The sequence below is a fragment of the Aethalodelphis obliquidens genome, unplaced genomic scaffold (genome assembly GCF_003676395.1).
Source record: "Aethalodelphis obliquidens isolate GAN/ISIS:26980383/991018 unplaced genomic scaffold, ASM367639v1 scaffold21, whole genome shotgun sequence".
Lineage (NCBI taxonomy): Eukaryota > Metazoa > Chordata > Mammalia > Artiodactyla > Delphinidae > Aethalodelphis > Aethalodelphis obliquidens.
The window spans coordinates 1,127,526-1,148,915 of NW_020837965.1; the positions used below are offsets into that span (position 1 = coordinate 1,127,526).

General features: G+C 53.0%; 1 long non-coding RNA gene across 1 annotated transcript in view; it reads left to right on the plus strand.

Annotated features, from left to right (window-relative positions):
* LOC113627476 (uncharacterized) overlaps positions 1 to 16,822 on the plus strand; it is a 21,477-nt gene extending 4,655 nt beyond the window's left edge. The window contains exon 3 of the long non-coding RNA XR_003435563.1: positions 16,342 to 16,822. This is a non-coding gene — a long non-coding RNA (uncharacterized LOC113627476). The remainder of the gene's footprint in view (positions 1 to 16,341) is intronic.
* The last annotated feature ends 4,568 nt before the right edge of the window (positions 16,823 to 21,390 follow it).

Here is a 21,390-nt window from a genome sequence, read left to right on the forward strand (position 1 = left end):
CAAAGGGGTACTCTGTGCATGCTTGGCCCTCTGCTTTAACGGAGGGATGTAGCTTAGTGGCGGCAGCAAAGTCAAGGAACACCAAGGGCACAGGGAGGCTCTGGGGCCACAGCCAGCACCTCGTGTCCAGCAGCCTCACTGACACTGAACTTCCTTCCAGGCTCTTCCAGACTGGAAGAGCTTTATTGAAACCAGACGGGCTGGAGGGCCGGCCAGCTGCTTTGAGGGAGGGCATTTGTTCAGATCCCAGGGTGTCCAAAGCTCTCGAGAAATCCAGAGGCCGGGCACCTGCTGTGCTCCGGCTACCCAATCAGGGGCTGTCCTCCGAAGCTGGGGGTCCTTGGCAAGCTGCTTTCCAGGAACTGAGCCTCTGAGCTGGTACCATAGCTGCTTCCCCTTTCTGCGCTCACAGCTCAGGGCCCTTGCTAAGCCTTGGTCCCCTGCCTTCTTGCTGCCTACCGGGGTGGACACAGTGGGTCCCTTCCCAACTGCTGGGACCCCCCACATCCTATTTCCTGTGACTATTCCCCCTTTCTCCTCCTAGCCCCTCCTCTCTTTCCCATTGTGTCTCCCAGCTGCCCTGGTGCGAGGCCCCGGGGAGACTGTCCTCAGGAACAATCTCCCCTTTCTCTCTGTTGTGTAAGTGATACACGAGGAGAGGAAGCAATTTGTAACTAATCGGCTGTGATGTGGAACAGAGCTTTCTGAGAACTGGAGAGTCTGTGACAGCTCCGGGCTGTCCTGCCTCTGCAACAGCTGGGTGGCTTGGGTGGCAGGTCAACCTTCTCCTCCCCCACTCCACCAAGGAGGCCTGAGGGATGATGGCGGGTAGTAGCTCCCGCCGGGGTAGTACCTCTTGTGTTCCAGGCAAGCAGCAGAAGGGAGAGGGATGGGCAAGGACTAGCTGAGGCTGTGCAAGGAAGGAGCGTCAGGCAGGGATTAAGAGCCTGGCTCTTTCTAGCTGTGTGACCTTGGGCAAGTCTTTTCAGCTTTCTAACCCCATCTCAGAGACTGGTTGTGTGGCTTGAGTGAGAAAGTGGAAGTCGATCACATAGCAGAGTGTCTGGTACACTGTGAGTGTTTAATAACTTCAGCTGCTATAATCATTTCCTGGGGAGAGGGGAACGAGGTGGGCCAGATTACCCCCACTGAGCTTCAAGCAGACCTCGCCATGGTCACCATGGTTACCACGGATGGCAGGAAAACCATCCCAGAGGAGGCAAGGCTTCTGGGTTATTCTTCTGCCCTTCAAGGGGTGGAGCCAACCTCAGAGACCTCCTTCTCCACAGAGTGGGAGAGGATGGGAGAGGAGAGGGCGCCCACATCCATCGGGCCCCTTCTCTGTACCATTCACCTAAGGAGACAGATGCTCCCAGGTCATAGACAATCACAGTTAATTATGACTTAGCCTCTATAGAACCAGAGTCAAGCTGCAAAGTGCTACGGGAGCAGAAAGAGTGGGGAGAAGGCTGCTGGTGCGTGTGCGTGTATGTGTAGGGATGGGGGATCAAAATCAATATTGGACCTCCCTGGCCTGAGAATCCTGACCGTCCCTTCCCCCAGACGAGGCACCCACCCAGAAGCTGGAAGGGGAAGGGAGATGGGCCCTAGAACCAGGGCCTAATGCTTCCTGGGGAAGGAGGTCTTAATGCCCCAGCCACTTCGTCAAGGTGGCAGTGTGACAAAAGTCTTCTGCAGGGACTCCCCCAAAGGAAAAACGTCCTGCCTGCTTTCTGGGTAGTAACTGAAGGACTTCCTAGCACTTGATGGGGGTGGGGCACTTGGGGAGAGGTAGAAGAAAATAGCAACCAGAAGCCCCATCCCCACGCCTCACCCTCAGAGCACCATGTCCAGAGGCTGCGGAGTCTGGGCAGCCAGTCTGTCCTCCGTTCTGCCTCCCAGAGCTGGCAGGGGACGAAGAACCCAGACTCTTGGCTCGGTGCTTCCCCAGTGTTGGGAGCCCAGGGGGTGGCAAGGGGCTTCTGTTCTCGTCAGGAATGACGTTGTCTGTTATGGGGCGAAAGGTCAGTGGAGACAGTATAGACTAAACATCTCATAATTGGAACGGCGTGGATCTGGGTGAGGATTGCTGTGAGGGCCCGTATCTGTTCCATTTTAATGTCATCCCTAAGAGTGTTAGTCCTTGGTCAAGCTGTCATTCTGCACTTCGGAGGGAGGGGGCCAGGCCGGTGAATCGGCAGGGCTCTGAGCTACAATGGGAGAGAGAAGGAGCTGCGTCTTCTGTGGGTCCTTCGCTCATTCAGCCCTGCTCAGTGCCAGCCCCTGGGCTCACTGCTGGGGACACCAAGACAGCGACGGTGCTGGAGGAGCTTCCGGTGCAGCGCGAAGGGCTTAATAATGCTGTCTTAAACAATACTAAGTCTGTGCAAAACAAAGCCTCCAAGGCCGCTGCTGCAGGCCCGTGGTAGCATGCGGGTGGGCGGCTCTGAACCTTAGATGGCCGTCTTCTCGAGGGCATTCAGACATGTGAGAGAGTGTTCCAGAGACTTTCCGGGAGGTCCACAGAGGACAGAAGTAAGGCTTCACATGGAGAAGGTAATGCTTGTGTAGCATCTCACAAGATGAATGGAAGTTTATCAGGAATCAAAGGGTGGAAAGAGCATTGTAGTCAAGGGGAGTACCTTGGTGAGGTATAGATCCTTTGAGGGACATAGAGGAATCTGGTGCGGCTGGACTGTGTGCAGGGTGCGGAGGGTGTGCATCTGTACCTGGAGATGAGTCTGGAAGGGAAGTCTGGAGTCAGATTGTGAAGAGCTTTGCAGGTCATACTGGGAGCTTGTAGTTTATTCTTCGAAGGGCTTCAAGGAGCCACTGCAGGTTCTTGAGCAAGGGGGTGACATGGCCAGATGTGGAGGGTTGGCCTGGAGGCAGGAAGACCAGATCTGTGCTTATCATAGAGTTGAGAGAGGCCTGAATCAGGACAGTGGCTGTGTGAGGAGACGGGATGGGACCCAATGCCACCCAGATAAAAGAGTTCACTTCCCAGCCATCTCTGGAGCTGGCAGTGACTTTATGCCTAAGTTCTGGCAATCCTTGCCCCTTAGGGCTTCTTAGAGTTTTGGGTGTACATGGAAGTTTGGGGTTTGACCTTTGGAAAGTCTCCTTAAAGGAAGAAGCATGTCTTACTTCTCTATCTGCCAAGCTTTTGCCTGGAACTTGAATATGATGGTAGGAGCCCTTGCAGTCATCTGGCACCTTGAAGATGAGTTGGAAGGAAACTGGGTCCCTGAAAACTTTGCAGGGTCTTCATAACAGCCCTGGCCTATTTAACTCCAAAATTATTTCATGTGAGGAGAAAATTAATTTCCATCTTGTTTAAGTCGTCATTATTTTGCAGTTTTCTGTTAACACATGTGCTACTCCACATTTTGCCTTATAAAGGTGAGAACATGAGTTCCACAGTTCTATATGAGTTTTATGGAAAAAAGACTGCTATCGTCCATGGCTTATCCTGGAGAGTGAGTCAGATTACTGCTTCCTAGGGAGAACTGGCGCTCTCCAATCCCCTCTCAGTTCGAAGCAGGCATGGGGAGGCCACAGTTAAGGGTACAGATGTTGTGGGCCAGCTGAGCTGGACCTGCCTCCCCAGCCGCATCCCTCTTTTCCCAGCTCTCATCTTCTCCCAGAGAGCACAAGAAGGAAACTGTGCTGGGGACAAGGGATGCAGAGGGGAGCCAGATTAGTTACTCTTATGGTTGGATTCCCAGGGGTGGAGGAGACAGAAAGTCTAGCAGAGCTTTCAGCAGACAGACAGCGGACCTCCAGCTGGCCCCTTGGGCCCCCGGCTCTCTCATGAGTCAAAGAACACTTGGCTGCTCCTCCAAAGATCCTCCTCTTCCTCCAGCTCCCCTCATCTTGGAGAATACCAGGGGCCTCGAATCTATAGCTCAAGAGACCCTAAGGGGGCAGAATTGGCGCCTGCCTTGGGTATTATGTGGTGAAGGTGGGAGATGGGAGTGGAGATGGAGCTGACAGCTGCACTTTAACTCTCTAACTTTCCAGCTCTAGCTTTAGACCAGAACAGCTCTGGTGAGTCCAATTCTCCCCAATTATGAATCAAATGATCCAGATGATGTCATATACTGTGAATCACTTCCCTTCCTTCCAGGAACCTGCAGGAGTTCTCTGGAACCCATATTTACTTAGCACTTGCTATGTGTCAGGTCTTTTGTACACATGTGCGATCTCACTCCATCCTCACAATAGTCCTGAGAGTCGCCATTGCCCCATTTTAGTGATGAGAATGATGAGGCACCAACAGGTTAAGTAACTTGCCTTAGGTCATCTAGCCAGTAAGTGACGGAGCTGGAACTTGTCAAGTGATACTAGACACGTGACCCCAAAGACCAGGTTTTTTTGTGCTGGACAGTGCTGGGGAGCCCCAGTGGCAGGGAGGCCTATTCTCAAAGTCACAGAGGGCAGTTTCCAGGTATCCCCAGACCTAGATCAGGGTGTGAAGGAGGGTCCTTGGCATCCTCCCTTTCCAGCCCTGCTGCCTCTCACCGCATCTTACCACCCTCTTTTCCTCCAGGCTCATCTTCACGTCTTATTTTCTGTATGCAAAAGGTTTTGAATGACAGTGGATTTGTGATTCGGCCAATAATAATACTAATGAACCTTACGGAGATTTCCTGATTTCAAACCCCTTTCACATACTTAGTGTGCTGAAAACACCCCGTGAAGCAGCCAGATGAGGGGATGGAAGGGACTTGTCCAGGGCCACACAGCTATGAGCGTAGGGGTAAGGACCAGAACTCAGTTTCCCAGCTCCCACTTGGTACTTGGATAATGGCAAATACCATATGCCGCATGGAGTCTGACCTCTGACCTCAGACCTCTTAGCCCTTTTTGAATGACATCTATCCTATTCCAGGCCCTGTTCTAGGTAGTACTGGGGGAGAGTCCAAGAACTAAGCCACTTTCAGCCCCTGTGATGTTCAAAACCTGGCAGCACTAGGAGGAAAAGCTGAGGAGTCACCCCTAAGACCAGAGCCAGTATAAGCAGTGATGGGTGAGGGGGTCTCAGAAGAGTCAATTGGAGGGATCACTCTCCGCAAGTGTGCCGTATCCCTCCAAGGACCAAAAATCTTCATAACCATGTGCCACATTCATGAAGCTTGCTGTATCCTAATACCACCTACACTAGTATTTGTTTGTTTAGATTGATTATTTTAACTTAAAAAAAAATTTAAAGGAAACTTTATATCACTACCTTAAATAGCAAAGTAACTGTAAAAATAAATTAAATTATAGCTGAATAATGCCAGTGAAGACTCTGAGCCTAAGGTCTGCTCTTTTTTGTTAAAAAGGACATTTAGCAAGTGTTAATGAGTTGTTAGAGACACATTAGCCCCTAACTGAGGCTTTCTTTTTAACTCATTAGAAGGATGGAAAGAGAATTGGAAAGGGGAAAATTTTCTTACTCCATGACTCCGTACTATTAAAGGCTAGCTAAAATCATCTCAAACACACCCCAGATCATCTCATATGCTGTCCATACTTTGAGAACCCATGGCATAGAAAAATGAACATCCCAATCCCATAGTCAGGGTAGGTGTAATGTCTGGGGAGCAGACTCTCACTGGCAAGGAAGCCTCAAGTCATGTTCTCTCTGAAAAATAACAAAAAGGATAGGCAGGCTTCTCAGTTTTGGTACATGTTTTTCCAACTTGCAAAGAGTTGTGTGTTGTTTTTTTTCTTTCCCCAAGCATATGAAGCTCACAGCGTTATGCAGCCCAAAAGATCTCTGGGTAATTTTCCTCTCTATTATGGCTGCAAAAACTCATGTAGAGAAGGTCACAGGGCCCATGCAAGGTCATCCAGCAGGTTACCCCACAAAATACTTTGCAAATGCTTGATGGTCCTCTCTAGTCACCCTGTCCTCAGGCAGGTGAACACAGCATCACTTTGTGTGGGAAGCCTGTCCTGCATTGTAGCAAACCCAGACCCTCAGAGGCTGGTCCTGGAAGAAGAACTTCTGGAAGAGCCATCCTGTGAGTCTGATCTCTGCCCTGAAACAGGATTCACCTTCTCATGGAGGTCTCTCTGTTCCTGATGCCCTCTGCTCCCACATTTTTGGTCCCAGTGGGCACTCAGGGGAAGGAAGGACAAAGGAGGTACAAACACTGAGGGAAGGGGAATGGCTCACTGTCCAGAGCCTGAGATAGACATCTGCCCTCCAGTGTCAAGGGCCTGGGATGGGGGCCTCAGTTCCTGGCCTGTACCTGCCTCCATGAGGACAGCTCATCTGCAAGCCTACCACCTAGGGTTCCTCCTACACTTTGCAGTCTCTTCCTGGTCCAGGTCCAAAGAACCCCATTCCCAGGCCTCTGCCTGGCCAGGCCTTTCAGCTCAGGGTTGGCTCTTGCACCAAGGGATGCAATTTTCATAACTGGTCTCAGCAATGCTTTCCCTTCCATTGAGACTCACCTCTTACATTCAGGGTGTGGCCTAGGGGTATAAACAGTCACTCTGTTTTAATTAAACAGTATACAGTCAGCCCTCCGCATCTGAGGGTTCTGAATCCAAGGATTCAAATAACCACGGATTGAAAATATTCAGTAAAAAAAAATTCCAGAAAGTTCCAAAAAGCAAACTTGGATTTGCTGCATACTGACAACTATTTACATAGCGTTTACATTGTATTAGGTATTGTAAGTAATCTAGAGATAATTTAAAGTATATGGGAGGATGTGCATAGGTTATATGCAAATACTATGCCATTTTATTTTATTTTATTTTTTGAAATATTCATTTATTTATTTCATTTATTTGGCGGCATGAGCCAGGTCTTAGTTGCGGCACGTGGGATCTTCATTGCCCCATGCGGGATCTTTTAGTTGCAGCATGGGGGCTCTCAGCGGAGGCATGCGGGATAGTTCCCTGACCAGGGATAGAACCTGGGGCCCTGCACTGGGAGGGTGAAGTCTTAACCACTGGACCACCAGGGAAGCCCCTACGGCATTTTATATACGTGACTTGAGCATCTTCGGGGGGTCCTGGAACCAGTGCCTGGCATATACCGAGAGATGACCATATATCCATTGTAGAAAATACGAACTAACATAAAGAATAAAATAAAAATCACCCAACCGTGTCACCCAGAGAAAACCTCTATTAATATTTTGTTTTATATTCTTCTAGATTTGTTTTCTATGCACACATATCTTATCTCTTATAAAAATGGCATCATATTGTTTGTAGCACGCTATTCTTCATTTTATCATATTTTGGTAATGTCTTTTCATATTAGTAGTAAAAATTCTACAGCCTTGCTGCTTGAAGTGTGGTCCAGGCACCAGCAACATCAGCTTCCCCTGGGAGCTTGATGGAAATGCAGAATTTCAGCTATCACCCCAGACCTGTAGAATCAAAATATTCATTTTAACAAGATCCCAGGGATATTCTTGTGCACATTAAAGTTTGAGAGTGCTGTAATGTGGCGTCATTTTTAATGGTTGTACTCCCAGGGAAGACTTATCACTGCGTGATTAAATTTTTCTTTTCAAATCTACCTATAATTGGGCATTTAGGCAATGTCTAATGTTTTCTCCATTATTAACAGCGCTACAAGGAGCATGCTCGCATCCCTTAAATTCCTAGGATTTCTGGGTCAAAGCCTTCTGATGCTTATTGTCGAGTTCCAGTAAAGCTGTCCCGTTCCTCCCTTCAATGTCCAGGATGATGAGATCCCTACACCTTGGCAGTCCTCAGTATCATCATTCTTTTACACCTTTGTCATCAGATCTGGGAAGGTCATGTCTCAGGTTTGTTCTGGATACATTTCCTTGGTCACTGGGCAGTCGAGTGAGTTCTCCAAGTGAGTATTGGCTGTTTGCATTTGTTCTGGCTGAGTGTCTGCTGGGGTTTTTTATACGTCAAGCCCACCGAGATAGTGAGAGATGTTGCCAGTAAGGGCTTCAGGGACGGTGGCCCCAATCCAGTCCTGGTGTAAAGTCCTGTGCGGACACTCCTGTTGCTGCTGCTAGAGGGCACAGTGGGCTAGGGCCAAACTCAGACCCCGTCTGGCTCTCTTGTGAGCCCCAGCCTCATGCTGTGTCCAGACCCCAGAGCAAATGCCCAGCCAAGCCCCTGCCTCCTGGCCTGCTGCGGGCTGGGGACTGGCTGCCACCCAGGATGATGTTCTCAGGCCTGGCTGGGCACCCCACAGTTCCCCAGGCAGGCAGGCCTGCCAGGTGTGCTGGGGGGAGCCAGCGAACAAGACAATTCAGGGAAGTGACCCTGCCGCGTTGCTGAGCGCCTGCCCCAGCAAGCATTGTGAGCCGCCCTCTGGCCACCCTTGCTGAAGCTGCTGACGGGGGCAGCAGGAAATGGCGCTTACTCAGCCCCGGCTACACGTTTGCTGCCTCCCTCCGCCCAGCCTTCCTCCCAGGCACAGCCTGCCCAGCCAGCAGCTGGGGGAAGCAGGGCGTGGGGAGGAAACTGGAGGGACCACCCCCCCTCGTCCCCCACCACCCCCAGGCGGAGCACCTGCGCTCTGCCGGCCCTGCCACCTGTTGCCTGGCTGGGCATGAGGCCTGCCTGGGGGCCTCTGTGGCCAGTCAGGCTCGGGGCTGGGACGTGGGGTGGGCCCTGGCCCCGGGGGCAGGCAAGTTAGAGTGCCTTCAAGGACCCCGCCTTGACATCTACTCACTCACTCCCCACAGCCACTGGGATGCATGTATTATTATTTCCCTCTAACAAACAAGGAAATCAGGCTCAGAAAATGAGAGTAATAATAGCCTAACCTAGAGATCGCTTGTTCGGTGCCAGAAACTCTGAACACTTTGCAAATGTTAACTCATTCAATTCTCTCGAGAATCATGGCTACAACAGCAGACCCATTTTCACTGAGGAAACCGAGGCGTGGGGAGGTGAAGGCACTTGCTCTAGGTCACATAGCCTGTGAGTGCCGGATCCAAGCATCTCACTCCAAAGCGCATACCCTTCCCCACCCTAACCACCTGCCCACAAGGTGACCCCGCCGAGCTCCAGACCTGGCGGTCAGTAGCAGTGGGGAAGCTGGGAGGGGCCAGCCCTTAATGAGATTGTTTCAGCACTGGCCCCGCCCCCACACAGGAGCACCCACCGCGACCCTCACGTGGGCTGCTCAGTGGGAGTCACCTGACCCTGGCCCTCTGTCTCGCCATCCTCTTCTGTGTCTGCTTCTGTCACCAGATGTCCTCGGGGACCGTCTCGGTGGCTGTGTCCTCTGGCTGTCTCTATCCTGCTTCTTGACCCTGACTCTGCATCCATCTGGCTCCTCTCTCGGCAAAAGGGGCAGAGAGGGAATATGCATGGAATGTGGCAGACCAGTTGTGGCGCCAGACGCCATGGGCATCAGAAAAGCGTCTCCTGGCTGGGAGCTGAATGGATGGAGGATAAAGCAGAGGGAAGGGAGCGAAGAGCCTGCTCAGGGGCTGGGGACCCATGGGGCAGGTGTCTGGAGGATGAGAGGTGCCGGCTCCCCAGAACTAAGGAGGGTGCAGCAGCCCTGCACCGCACATGCCCAAGCTCCTTTCACCTTCAGCAGGGGTGGTGGTGGCCCTAGGCTGTCCCGAGGGCTGCAGCAGCTGTTGCTGCTGATGCTGTCTGTTGGCTGAGGGTGGGGGTGGGAGATACGGGGGGCCCGGAGGAAGGAGGGAGTTGTTCTCAGAGTGAGGGTCTCTGCATAAGCCTGTTGACAAGCTTTCAAATCTGCAAGATGGGACTTTGGGTTCTCAACCAGATTCACTTCTGTCCCAAGTGGGGCTTAAAGCCAGACCTCCAGGCCTTTGGCAATCAGGGTGGGGTCCAACCACCCACTGTTATGGTAACCTGTATCACTTAGGACTTCACAGAAAGGCCTAAAGCCTGCAGCCCCCGGGGGCCAGCGGCTCAGAATTACATGGCAATGGGCAAGCCCATGGGTGTGCCAGGGAGAACCCTACGGGGTAGGGCCCAGAAAGGGTTTGGCCCTGCAGCTTCCTTCCAGCCCTTGCCTCTTCCCAGCAGTGTCTCCTGGATCTGGCCTAAGTTGGATTTCAGCCAAGCTGGCTGGCCTCCAGGTGGATTTGGGTCAGACAGCTGGGATGTGGTGTTTCCCGCTCTGAAGAGATGGAGGCTGGAAATGGGGCCATGGTGGCTTTGGAGCCTGGAATGCTGAGCCTCTCAGCCACAGATCTCAGCAGGATGGTGGGGTCACCAGTGGGTGGAGGTTGGTTAGAATGTCTTTAGTGAGGTTTCCAAGGGAGGAGATGTGTCAAAGGATCAGAGCCAGGTGCTCCCCATAACTCCACCCGTTCTTTATCCGGGTGACCCTGAGACATGAGTGGTCCCTTGGGAAGGCCAGCCAGCTGGCCCTGAAGGCTCCTCCTGTGTCCTCAACCCATGGTTCTCCCTCATTCAGGAGAATACTTCCTTTCCTCTCTGAGGTCGGGTCAACCTGCCCCAGGGTAGCATCAGGCACTGTTCACTGGCCTCATTTTGCATGTCCCGGTAGACTTGGTCATAGCTGCCTGGACTCCTGATTCCAGCATAGATGGAATAGCTCAGTTCCTCAAGACAATCTGTGCTTGGCTTTATGGGGTGCATGTGAATAAGAGCACAGCCCTTCCCCCGCCCCCAGCTGCCAGCTTGGAGGCCCATGTCAGACATGAGGCTGTCCTGCTCCTTCCCCTTGGTACCCGGCAGAATCGCTCATTTCCCCACTCTGGGCTCCCATCGCACAAAGCACTGACTGCATGAAGCTAGCTAAGGAGCCCTCTCATCTTGACACTCTCCAGCTCAAACATTTGCCATGGCTCCCTGCTGCAAAAAGCCTTTTGCACTTTTTGGCTGCATCATCCCCTAGGATGAACCCTCCAGAGAACCCTTCCCTCCAATCAAGCCATCCCCAAGCCTTGCCCCAAACTTGGCCTGAAACTCCCCCTTCTCTACTCCCCTGCTCAGGCCAGACCCTCTTCCTGGAACACAGCTCCATGCCTATCTACTGAAATTCTACCCACTCTGCAAGGCCTGGGGTCTCCTGGTGCCCTGGGAGGCTGATGGCTCCCAAACAGACATGAGAGAAACTTCCCTTGGGGCCCCAGGTTTCCTCTTCCACCCCCTCCCGTGCTCTCCAGAGCCAATGGCTTTTGAACAACTTCCATCATATACTCCATAATGTAAATCAAGCAGCAGCTGAACCTTCCATTAATGTCCCATGTGAGTACACATGAAATGTGTCATTGTATGCAGATGAATATATGTACGTTCAGGGGAAGATATAAGGCAGCATACGTGCGTGGGGAGCTATGTGTGGGTTTGGAAGTGTGTGGGAATGAATGTGCCTCTGCTTGTGTGAAAGTGGGTGTGTACAGGTGTGTGAATGTGTGTGCACATGAGCCTGTGCAGGAGACCCTGTGCTCGTGTGCCAAAGCATGTGCTTTGTGGGTGTGTGTGTGTACAAGGCATGTGCTCACATCTGCAGGAGAATCTGTCTGTGCATGCAGGTGTCCGTGTTCTGGTGTGCTTCCTTCTGCCCTGCCCACGGGTACTGGGGAAGGCCAAGGCCAGGCAGTGTGCCTTCCATGCGCCACCCACCCCCAACTTCCAGGGGCATGAGGAGGGGGCTGCACACTGCATCCTGACTTTTGACAGAGATAAATGAAGCATTCCTGTGCGGTTGCCCAGCCATAGCAATGAGCAGCTGTGAGAGGCAGGGGTCTGGCCCCATGGTGATCTGGCCCCTGGCCTCCAGCCCTCAGGACCCCTTGTCCCCCACATAGCCAGTAACCAGGACTAGGAGGGCTCAGGAAGGGTCCAGCAAGAGGTAATGGCTCTGTTTTTGTCCCAGGCAATGGGAACCCTCCCTGGGCCTGTGAGAAGCGGCATATATTGGATGCTGGATGTGGGGACAGTGACAGGGCCAGAGTACCTGGAGAATGCCAGGGCTATGTTCCTCTTTCCTCTGGGGAGTGAACTTTAGAGGAACAACGCAACAGGTTAATAATGCTGAGGGAGCGTCCATCTGTGTGAACCCACTTTAGGTGGAACGAGAAGCTACAGGCTTAAAATGCAGCAAGGAAGCTTAGGCTAGACCGAAAGAAAGAGCATCCTTCATTGACCAAGGCCAAAAAATCTACGTCCACAAAGATCCCCCAAACAGGATCCAGATCCATCCACGGGGTGGTGGGGGGGATCGGAGGCAGGAGACTGGCTGGGTGTCCTCTGCAGCTCTGAGGGGGCCCAGAGGGGAGTTTGGGGAGAGGATAAGCCAGGCGCACTTCTGGACACTGCCCCTAAGATCTCTCCCCTCCTCTTCTCCCGCCAAAACCTTCTTATCCTCCACTTCCTGTTGCCCTCCTCTCACCTCCCAGTGGCTGCCCCAGCCTTGCCCCCAAAGTGGCTTCCTTACTCCCTCCCTGCTGCTCCAGAATTCGGGAAAGAAGCCACAGATTCTCCCAGCAGACCACCCCCAAAGGCCCAGCCCAGTCCCGCCTGCCTGGTCCCTGGAGTGTAGCCCTGGGCCTCCACCCACAGGAACAGTGTTTAGAGGCCCAAACTGGGAGGGGTGCCTCGGGAAGTCAGGGTGCTCTGGGAGGGCAGGGAGAGGGCAGGCCTCGGTGGGCACAGGCTCCCACCAGGGTGGTCCTGAGGGAGCCAAAGCCAACTGAACGTGAGAGCGTGCCCTGGGCCACCACCTCTGTGCTGGGTCCCCCTCCTCTGAGGGGCTTTGGGGCCCCTGCCTTGCCTCTCCTGGTGGCTTCCTCTTGCTCCTGAGGGAGTGGCTGTGGGAGAGGACACGCAGAGATGCTGGGGAGGGTGTGGAAGGAGGGTGAGTGCCCGCTACACCCTGGGCTCCCCCCTCCTCCTTCTGGAGCCCCCATGCCTTCCCTGGGAGGTCTGACCCAGGCGAGCTCAGGGATGTGGGGAGGAGGTCATTCATCATCGTTATTTATTATTTCTTATGTAACGGGTGTTATGAAACATGGGACCTTGTACCAGGCACGACTGGGAATGTGTGAAAGATGGTCCCTACCAATAAGAGCTTCCCATGGGAATGAACAGGTGGGCCAGGAGCCATCAAGCCGTTTCCTACAGACCAGCCTGGAACGAGGGGCAGAGGCTGGGCTGGGCTCGGCAGGAGGTGGTCAGCCTGCCGTGATTGCCTGCTACCTCTGGGAGCCTCGAGGTAGGAAGGGAGCTGGGTTTGGGGCCCCCTGCACCACAGCAGGCTCGGATCAGCTCTGGCTCCAGGGTGGCCTGGGTCACAGCTGGAGTTGTCACAATATTGACCCAGGAGGAGATAACATCCAAAGGGCTTGGAGTCCCAGTCGGATAAGGAGGGGGATGTCGCCGGAAAAGATCCCTGGCCCCCAGGGGGATCAAACTAAATGGGGCTTTAATAGGTCTCTTCCAGCTCAGATTTCATGGGTAATTGGAAGCAGGTCTTGAGTTGAGCAGAGTGGGCTGGCCTAGTGGCCTGCCGGGCGGGTGCCGCCTCCATGTCACCCCACACATCCCACTGAGGCCTCATTAGGGGCTTCTGGACTCCGTTTACTCTGCTTTGGAAGTGCTGCTGTTTTAACCCCTTCAGGAAAAGAAGGTGGATAAGTGGGGAGTCTGAGTTGGCTTGGCGGGGGTGGGGGTAGGAGAAGCATGTCCTGAGCCAGACATGCACCGGGCCTTCATCCATCATTCATTCATTCAACAAACGTACATTAACATTTAAAGCTGGCAATAGCCCTTTAAGTTAGAACCCTTACATTTTTTAATTACAAAAGAGGTACATACGTGGGGACTTCCCTGGCAGTCCAGTGGTTAAGATTCCGCACTTCCACTGCAGGGGCCACAGGTTCGATCCCTGGTTGGAGAACTAACATCCCACATGCCATGCGGCATGGCCAAAAAAAAAAAGAGGTACATACTTGTTGAAATAAAATTCAAGTAATATCAACGTATATTAAGTAAAAATTGCACTCACTGCTCTGTCCCTCCCTTAACTCCCACAATCCTGGATAACCTCTGTCTACAATTTATTGGATGTCTTCCAGACCTTTTCAATGCATTCTGTGCTACATCCTGCTGTTTTCATTCAACAATGCATCGTCAATATCCCTCTAAGGCAGTAAACAGAGTGTGGATATTCCTCACTCCCATTTTAAAGATGAGAAAACTGAGGTTCAGAACAGTTTAATGGCTGTCCCAGGCTGCACAGCCAGGCCTTATTCTCATCTTGCCACAGCTTCCAGCCCCTTCACTGCAGAGAATGGATATGATGGAGCAGAGACTGGAAAACCCCTGAGAAAGGGGCTGGGGTGGGAGAAAGGGGCTGGAGAATGAGAAGGAAGCAGCAGGCTAGGGAGGGGTACGGGGTCAGTGCTGTGGTGCCTCTCCTCCAGTGTCCCCCAGGAGCCCATGCTGTACCCATGCTCAGGGTCTTGGGGTGCTGGAGGCCTGGGCTGGGCAGGGCTGGTCACCTGGCAGGGAAGGGGTTTTCAAACCAAACCTAGCAAGAGGGAAGGAAGGATTGTATTTCAGCCCCCAATGTGCCTGGGGCACATACATTCCTAGGCTTGAAGGGACACTTCTCACCTGACACCATTGGTGGGTGCTGGCCACTGCCCCTGCCCACCAGTGCTGACCTGATGGGCCTCCCTCTAGGGCTCCAGCTACCTGGCCTCCAACATATCCTCCTGTGGAGAGGGCGCTGCCCCTTATCCCAGCCAAGGCCCTGAGCAGCCAGGACCAGCTCCTACTCACAGATGGCTTGGGGCACCCCTCAGGGAGGGGACTGACGGGACAGGCAGGTGGGAGGCCAGCCTGGCCTGTGCCTCAGACTGAAGTTGTAAATAAGACAGGCTCTGAAAAGGTCATGACCCAGAGGCCTCCACACCAGACACCTAGCTTTCCTCCTCCTTGCCTGGGACCTCCAAGGGAGGGAACACAGAGGATGTAGAGGAAAGAAAATATCAAGTGTTCCTCCAGGGCAGCACACATACTCTCCCCCAGCCGTATGCATGGACGCACACACACACTAACGCAAAAAGGAGAACTTGGCCGAAGTGTAGCACAACAGCCCATCAGAGATGACTTAAGGAATGCTGCCTGTAGAAGCAGGGGCAGGGCCGCTGGCCCAAGAGCTCTCTATTCCTCAGACTGTCTGGAAAAATGCTCCCACAATGACCACCCAGACCTTGAAGGGGATCACAGAGATTCTCCTACAAGGCACTCAGACCAACTGGGGAAGAGGACACCGATTCACTCACTTTGCCAATATCCTTGGCAAACTTACTCTGTGCCAGGCACTATGCTGGACCTGGGAGTACAGAATGCACCTGCAAGGCTCGACCGGTACCAGGCACCAGTGGGCATATGGGGATGAGGGGCCCTTCCAGCAAGAGATGAGCAGGTCTCTCCACATGGGGTTGGCTGGGCAGTCACTGAGGGGCTGCAGAAGACTCTTTGGCCAAGCTGAGGCCACACCTAGGATGCGGACCCTCGCCCTGGACCCTGCCCCAGCTGGTGCCTGAATAAAAAGAGCTCCGGAAGACCCGTGTCTCCTCCCTGCCCACAACCCACCCACCCCCACAGTTCTGGCCCTGGCTGGGGCCCCAGAAAGAAAATCACCGAGGAGGATTGAATGTCAATTCACAAACTAATCCGATCAGTGCAAACAGCTATAGCACATGCTGTTCCCTGCGCCGTGGCCCCCTCCCCTGCTCCGCAGACCCTGGCGGCTGCTGGCTGACAGGCCCGGCCCCTGCCTGGCTGCGAGGCCAATTACAGCAGCCTTAATCACCATGGTGGCGGTGCGCTAACAACTGTCTGCCCGTCAGTCTCCTTCCCAGGGTGTTGAGGAGGGGGTGACCCCTCACAGCTCTCCTCGAAGGAGCAGGAGTGTGAAACTGGATCCCAACAACAAGCCGGTGGCCGCCGTCCAGGGTAACGCCTGACTCCTCTCGCTGCTTGCTGGTCTCCTGTGTGTTTGCCTGGCTCCTCCTGGCCCCGGGGTGGAGGGCCCACCAGGAAAGGCCTGGAGACTGTGCGTCCCCTGAGCACTAACGCCATTGCTCCCTCCCAGTCCCAGTGGTGCTGGGGAGGCAGGCGCTCCCGGCCAACCAGCGCAAATTAGGTGCCTGGACATTGAGGTCTGCTTGGCATTTCCTGTGTTGGCTTTGGCTGGTGAGGCCAGGCCAGTGGGCCGCCCTCTTGACCTGAGCCGAGTCAAATAGGCATGTCCAGAACTCTAGAGCCTACTGACTTCTGCTCTGCGCCCCACAGGGAATCCTGTTCCGGAAAAAAAGATCACCCCTCCCCGCCTGGGTTCCCACTGAGCTGCCTTCCCTTGCCTTGTAGGGTGCTGTGACTGCCCGAGGCCTGGCCGGCCCCCAACCGGCCTCATCTCACTCATGTTCCTCAGGCTGAGGGATGGAGCCCAGGGAATTGGTGGATCTCTGAGCCTTCCAGTGACTCCTGGATGTGGTGAGGCCCCTCTGCCTGCAGGCCAAGGTTGGGGTTCAGTGGGGGGCTCTGAGCACCTCAGATCCCTTGCTCCCATCAGTCTGTGGAATAATTAATTTTCCTAGCTCAAGGCTTGGCCTTTGACTGGACTACAAGGAGCCTTAGGCAAGGAGCCTGCTCTGGGTGTCAGCACCCAGGTTCCAGCTTGAGAACCCACAGGAGCTCCCTTGTCCAACCCCGGAAGGGCCAGCTTCACCTGCAGGCTTCAGCATTGCTGGCTCCGGTTCCTCAGCCCATGTTTTCTTTGGCTTTGGGTCTCTGGGACACCAGATTGTCCAAAACAAGATGACTTCGTGATACTCATTTTCCCAAACAAAAGAGGCTGCAACACAATCAGGTTCTTTGTGTGCAGTGCGGTCCCCAGCTGCTCCCTCTCCAGTTGCCCCCATCCCTGCCCCACCCAGGTTCCCTTGGGGCATAGAGCACTCCCCATTCCCAGTGGCCAGGGGTCTTTGGTCTAGGATTGGACCAGGCTGGGCAGAGAGGGCAGACCCAAATCCCACCCCCATAGACCATCACTGGTCCACAGCCCTTCCCTCTCTCTTCCTTTGGGTGCCAGCAGAGCCCCTGTGAGAAGAAGCAGGAAATGGGAATAGTCTAGAGCAGCGGTCCCCAACCTTTTTGGCACCAGGGACCAGTTTCGTGGAAGGCAATTTTTCTATGGACTGGTGGCAGGTTGGTGGGGTTGGTTCAGGCGGTAATGTGAGCGGTGGGGAACAACAGATGCAGTTTCCCTCGCTCACTGCTCACCTCCTGCTGTGCGGCCTGGTTCCTAACAGGCCGTGGACCAGTACCGGTCCATGGCCCGGGGGTTGGGGACCCCTGGTCTAGAGCACAGGGTCTAGAGTTAGACACCTGAGTACAAATCCCAGCTGTACTACACACTAGCTGTGTGCCCTGAACAAGGTACCAAATGACTGTGGAACTCACTTGCCTTGTCAGTAAAATGGAGACAATAGAGGTACCTATTGCCTAGGGTTTGTGAGAGGAGTCATTGGGCCTAGCCTATAGTAATCCCTCAAAAAACGGCTATCCTTTTGCGTGGGATTGGCTGAGCAGTCACTAAGGGGTCTGCCAAGTGGTCCTGGGCCAAACTTAGGCCACACCTAGGATGGAGACCCTGAACCCCTACCCCATAGATGCTTCCTTGTTCCCAGGCCAGCTCTGCCCTGCAGTCTCTCTGAGTAGGCTCCAGACCTAGGCTGGCTCTCTCCTGAGTCACTCTACTGCATGGCCATCAACGACTTGGCACCTCAACTGGACAGACGAGCCCAGGGGGCACTCACAGATTGTTGGGTACATGAATCCCTGCTGGTGGAGGCCTCCGTCTTTCTCTAGGGAAAGAGAAGTCATGGACAAGCAGCCTTGGCTCCTCAGGGCCAGGCGCATGAGTGCTCAGAAATGCGCTAAACGTGTGGTGAAGGAAGGAAAAGGCTCTGGATTTCCTACACTGCTCATGGGACACAAAATAGAATGGTTGCCAGGGGCTGGGGGGAGTGGACAGTTACTGTCTAATGGTGCAGAGCTTCAATGTGAGAAGATAAAAAGTTCTGGAGATGGTGATGGTTGCACAAGAATATGAATATAGGGATTTCCTTGGTGGCGCAGTGGTTGAGAATCTGCTGCCAATGCAGGGGACACGGATTTGGGCCCTGGTCCAGGAAGATCCCACATGCTGCAGAGCAACTAAGCCCATGCACCACAACTACTGAGCCCATGTGCCACAACTACTGAGCCTGTGCTCTAGAGCCCACGTGCCACAACAACTGAGCCTGTGTGCCACAACTACTGAAGCCCGCGCACCTAGAGCCTGTGCTCCACAACAAGAGAAGCCACCGCAATGAGAAACCCGCGCACCGCAATGAAGAGTAGCCCCCGCTCGCCGCAACTGGAGAAAGCCCACACGCAACAGCAAAGACCCAATGCAGCCAAAAATAAATAAATAAATAATTTTATAAATAATTTTTAAAAAGAATATGAATATACATTTAAAAACAAACTTTACTTTAAAAAATGGTTAAAATGGTGAATTTTATGTTATGTATATTTTACCACAATTTAAAAGAAAAAAGAGGTCATAGAAAATACATCAAAATGTTCTTAATGAATATTTTTGAGTGAAGGGATTACGGGTTGATCTTTATTCTTTTTAGTTTCCGACATTTTGTCCCTAGTAAATGAGATTTTTTGTTTGTTTGTTGTTTGTTTTAAGGAAGCTTGCTTCAGCATCTGCCAGATGTGTGCGGGGGTGGGGTGGGGGGGAGGCTCGGTCCAGCTGCAGTTGGAAAAAATGAGGGGAGAAGCACAGCCTGCTGGGCGAGGGCTGGCTCAGAGAAGGCCCAGGGTCTCCCCTAAGCTCTCGCTCCCCCCTGGCTGGCCTCTTTCTCTGCCTTCCCTTCACACTCTGAGCCTTGCCCAGGGGCCTCTTTGTAGGAACAGTACAGTTGCTAGCCTGAAGGGGCTGTCCCAGCCATAGTGGGAATGCGGGCTCGGGGCTTTCTCAGATGGTCGGTACCCGAGAAGCCTTCCCAGCTGCTGCTCCGCCCCAGCCCAGCTGCAAAAACAACAGCCCATATCCAAAGCCCTGTTATTGCAGCCCAGAGTGTTGCTTCAGTGTGCAGCAGCAGGAGTAGGGATGGGGCCAGTCAGCCCTAAAGAGACCTAGGGAGATGGGAGGTTCTCCTCCCGCTCCACTGCAGGAAACCTGGCCCCAAGGTGTAGGGGGAAAGGGCTTTGGGAGGCCTGGGGGCTGAGAGCCAACTCTGCCAGTGGCTTCCCTGGCTCCCTGGGGGCTGTGGGGGGTGGTGGTGGAGGGGGGCAGGAAGTCAAGCCACTTGGGAACCCGCTGAGCCAAGCCGTGGGCAGGAGGCGGCACCACCGTGGCTCCCAGGCAGGCCAGGGCCAAGGCTTTCCCACGGGGTGCGCCTGGCCACTGGGCTCCAAGGATGCATCCACCCCAGGCTAGGCTTGTGAGCCCTGGGAGGTTTCCACTCAGGTTTCCCTTCAGGGGGTAGGGGTTGGCAGGGAGATTCCCTTACCCACCCCCCAGCGCCCTCAGTTGTGTGCAGGGCATCCTAGCAAGGCTAGGGCACAGCTCTCAGAGGACTGCCACTCAGCTTTCTCAGCATCAGCTCCAGTCTCATCCTTTGGCTCCTTATTCATGTGACAGGGTAGGGACACAGCGCTTTATATCCCCAAGATCCTGAAGACCTCAGGGACTGGTGGGACTCTGGCCCATTTGACCCCTAAAGACCATTCCTCCCACTCTAACATGAAGGATATAGACGTTGTGGAATTAGCAGGCACTGTGGAAGTCACTGGAGAAGACCAACCTGGGTTAGAAGCTAAGCTCTGTCTCACTGGCTATATGCCTGGGCATGGCATTTAACCTCTCTGAGCCTTGGTGCCCTCCAGTGTAAAATGAAGAAGTTAACATTTACCTTGGAGAGACTTGGACGGTTTCGATGTAATTAATACATAGCCTCTGGCACAACGCAGGTGCTTAGTAAGTGGAGGACACCGTGATTCTTATTACTCAAGCCCTAAGAAGTGAAATTAGTTGAGATTAGAAAGAACTTTCTGGGACTTCCCTGGCGGTCCAGTGGTTAAGAATCCGCCTTCCAATGCAGGGGATGCGGGTTCGATCCCTGGTCAAGGAGCTAAGATCCCACATGCTGCGGGGCAACTAAGCCTGTGTGCCACAACTACTGAGCCCACGTGCCTCAACTAGAGAGCCCACGTACCACAAACAAGTGATCCCGTGCGCCACAACTAGAGAGAAGCCAGCATGCCACATGAAGATCCCGCGTGCTGCAACTACAACCCAATGCAGCCAAAAATAAATATTTTTAAAACAATAATTAAAAAAAAAAGAAAGAACCTTCTGATCTCAGTACTCAGTTCAGTTCTCCCCATCTGCCGCATTCTGCACAATGTAGACAGCACGCTTGAGAAGCCTCCTTGCCTCTCCTTTTTCCACTCTGGTCAGGAACCAGTTAATCAAACTACCCTCTGCAGTTAGACAATCACTGTCTGTTGTTAAGGATGTTCCTGGCCACAGGCCTCAAACCAGGGATAGAAACTATTCCAGGGAAAGAAGAAGGGGAGCCAGATGGGAGACGGTGGGCCTTGGGCCCCTGCAAGCCACCAGCAGCCTCTGCCCGTAGGTTAGTTGCTAAGTGTCACTTATGCCCCAAAAGTGGTAGGAAGTGCTAGCACCCAGGACCCAGGCTTCCTGACTGGGCTGCCCCATCATGCAAGGTCTGTAGCTGTTCTGAAATACTCTCAGGTAGTTACACTAACTGATTCATTCTTGAAGAGAGGAGTTATAGAAATAAAAGCTAGCATTATTTTTGTCTGGACTATCTGGTCTTCAAAATTCTAAGTATACTAGAATCACCTTTTATTAGAGATTTTAAAAATTCTCTTGATTATGGGTATGGGTATCCAGACCTACTGCTTTAAAGATCAATAGTAGTACAATGTCTCTGAATCTTTAAGATCACTACCCTTTATCAAACGTCACTGTTATTATCATCTCCACTGACAGATAACATCACTCAGTTTCGGAGGGGCAGACCTAAGATTTCAACTGCGATTTACATGACTTCCAAGCCCAAGCATCTAAACATTTAACATTCCATTACACTGCTACCATAGCTAAGAGGATAACTGTGGGCCTTGGTCTCCACATTTTTTCCCCCAGAATCACAGACTATTTGATTTTGTCTACCTACGTGCTTGGTACAATTCTCACTTAGGATGGACCTGTCAATTGTGGAATAACTGATCTCTTGACCAGAGCCAGCCCACTTCATAGGGGTCTTTAGAGACCAAAAGAGATAAGGAATATGAATATCTTTAACTAAAAGGCAAGATCCTCTA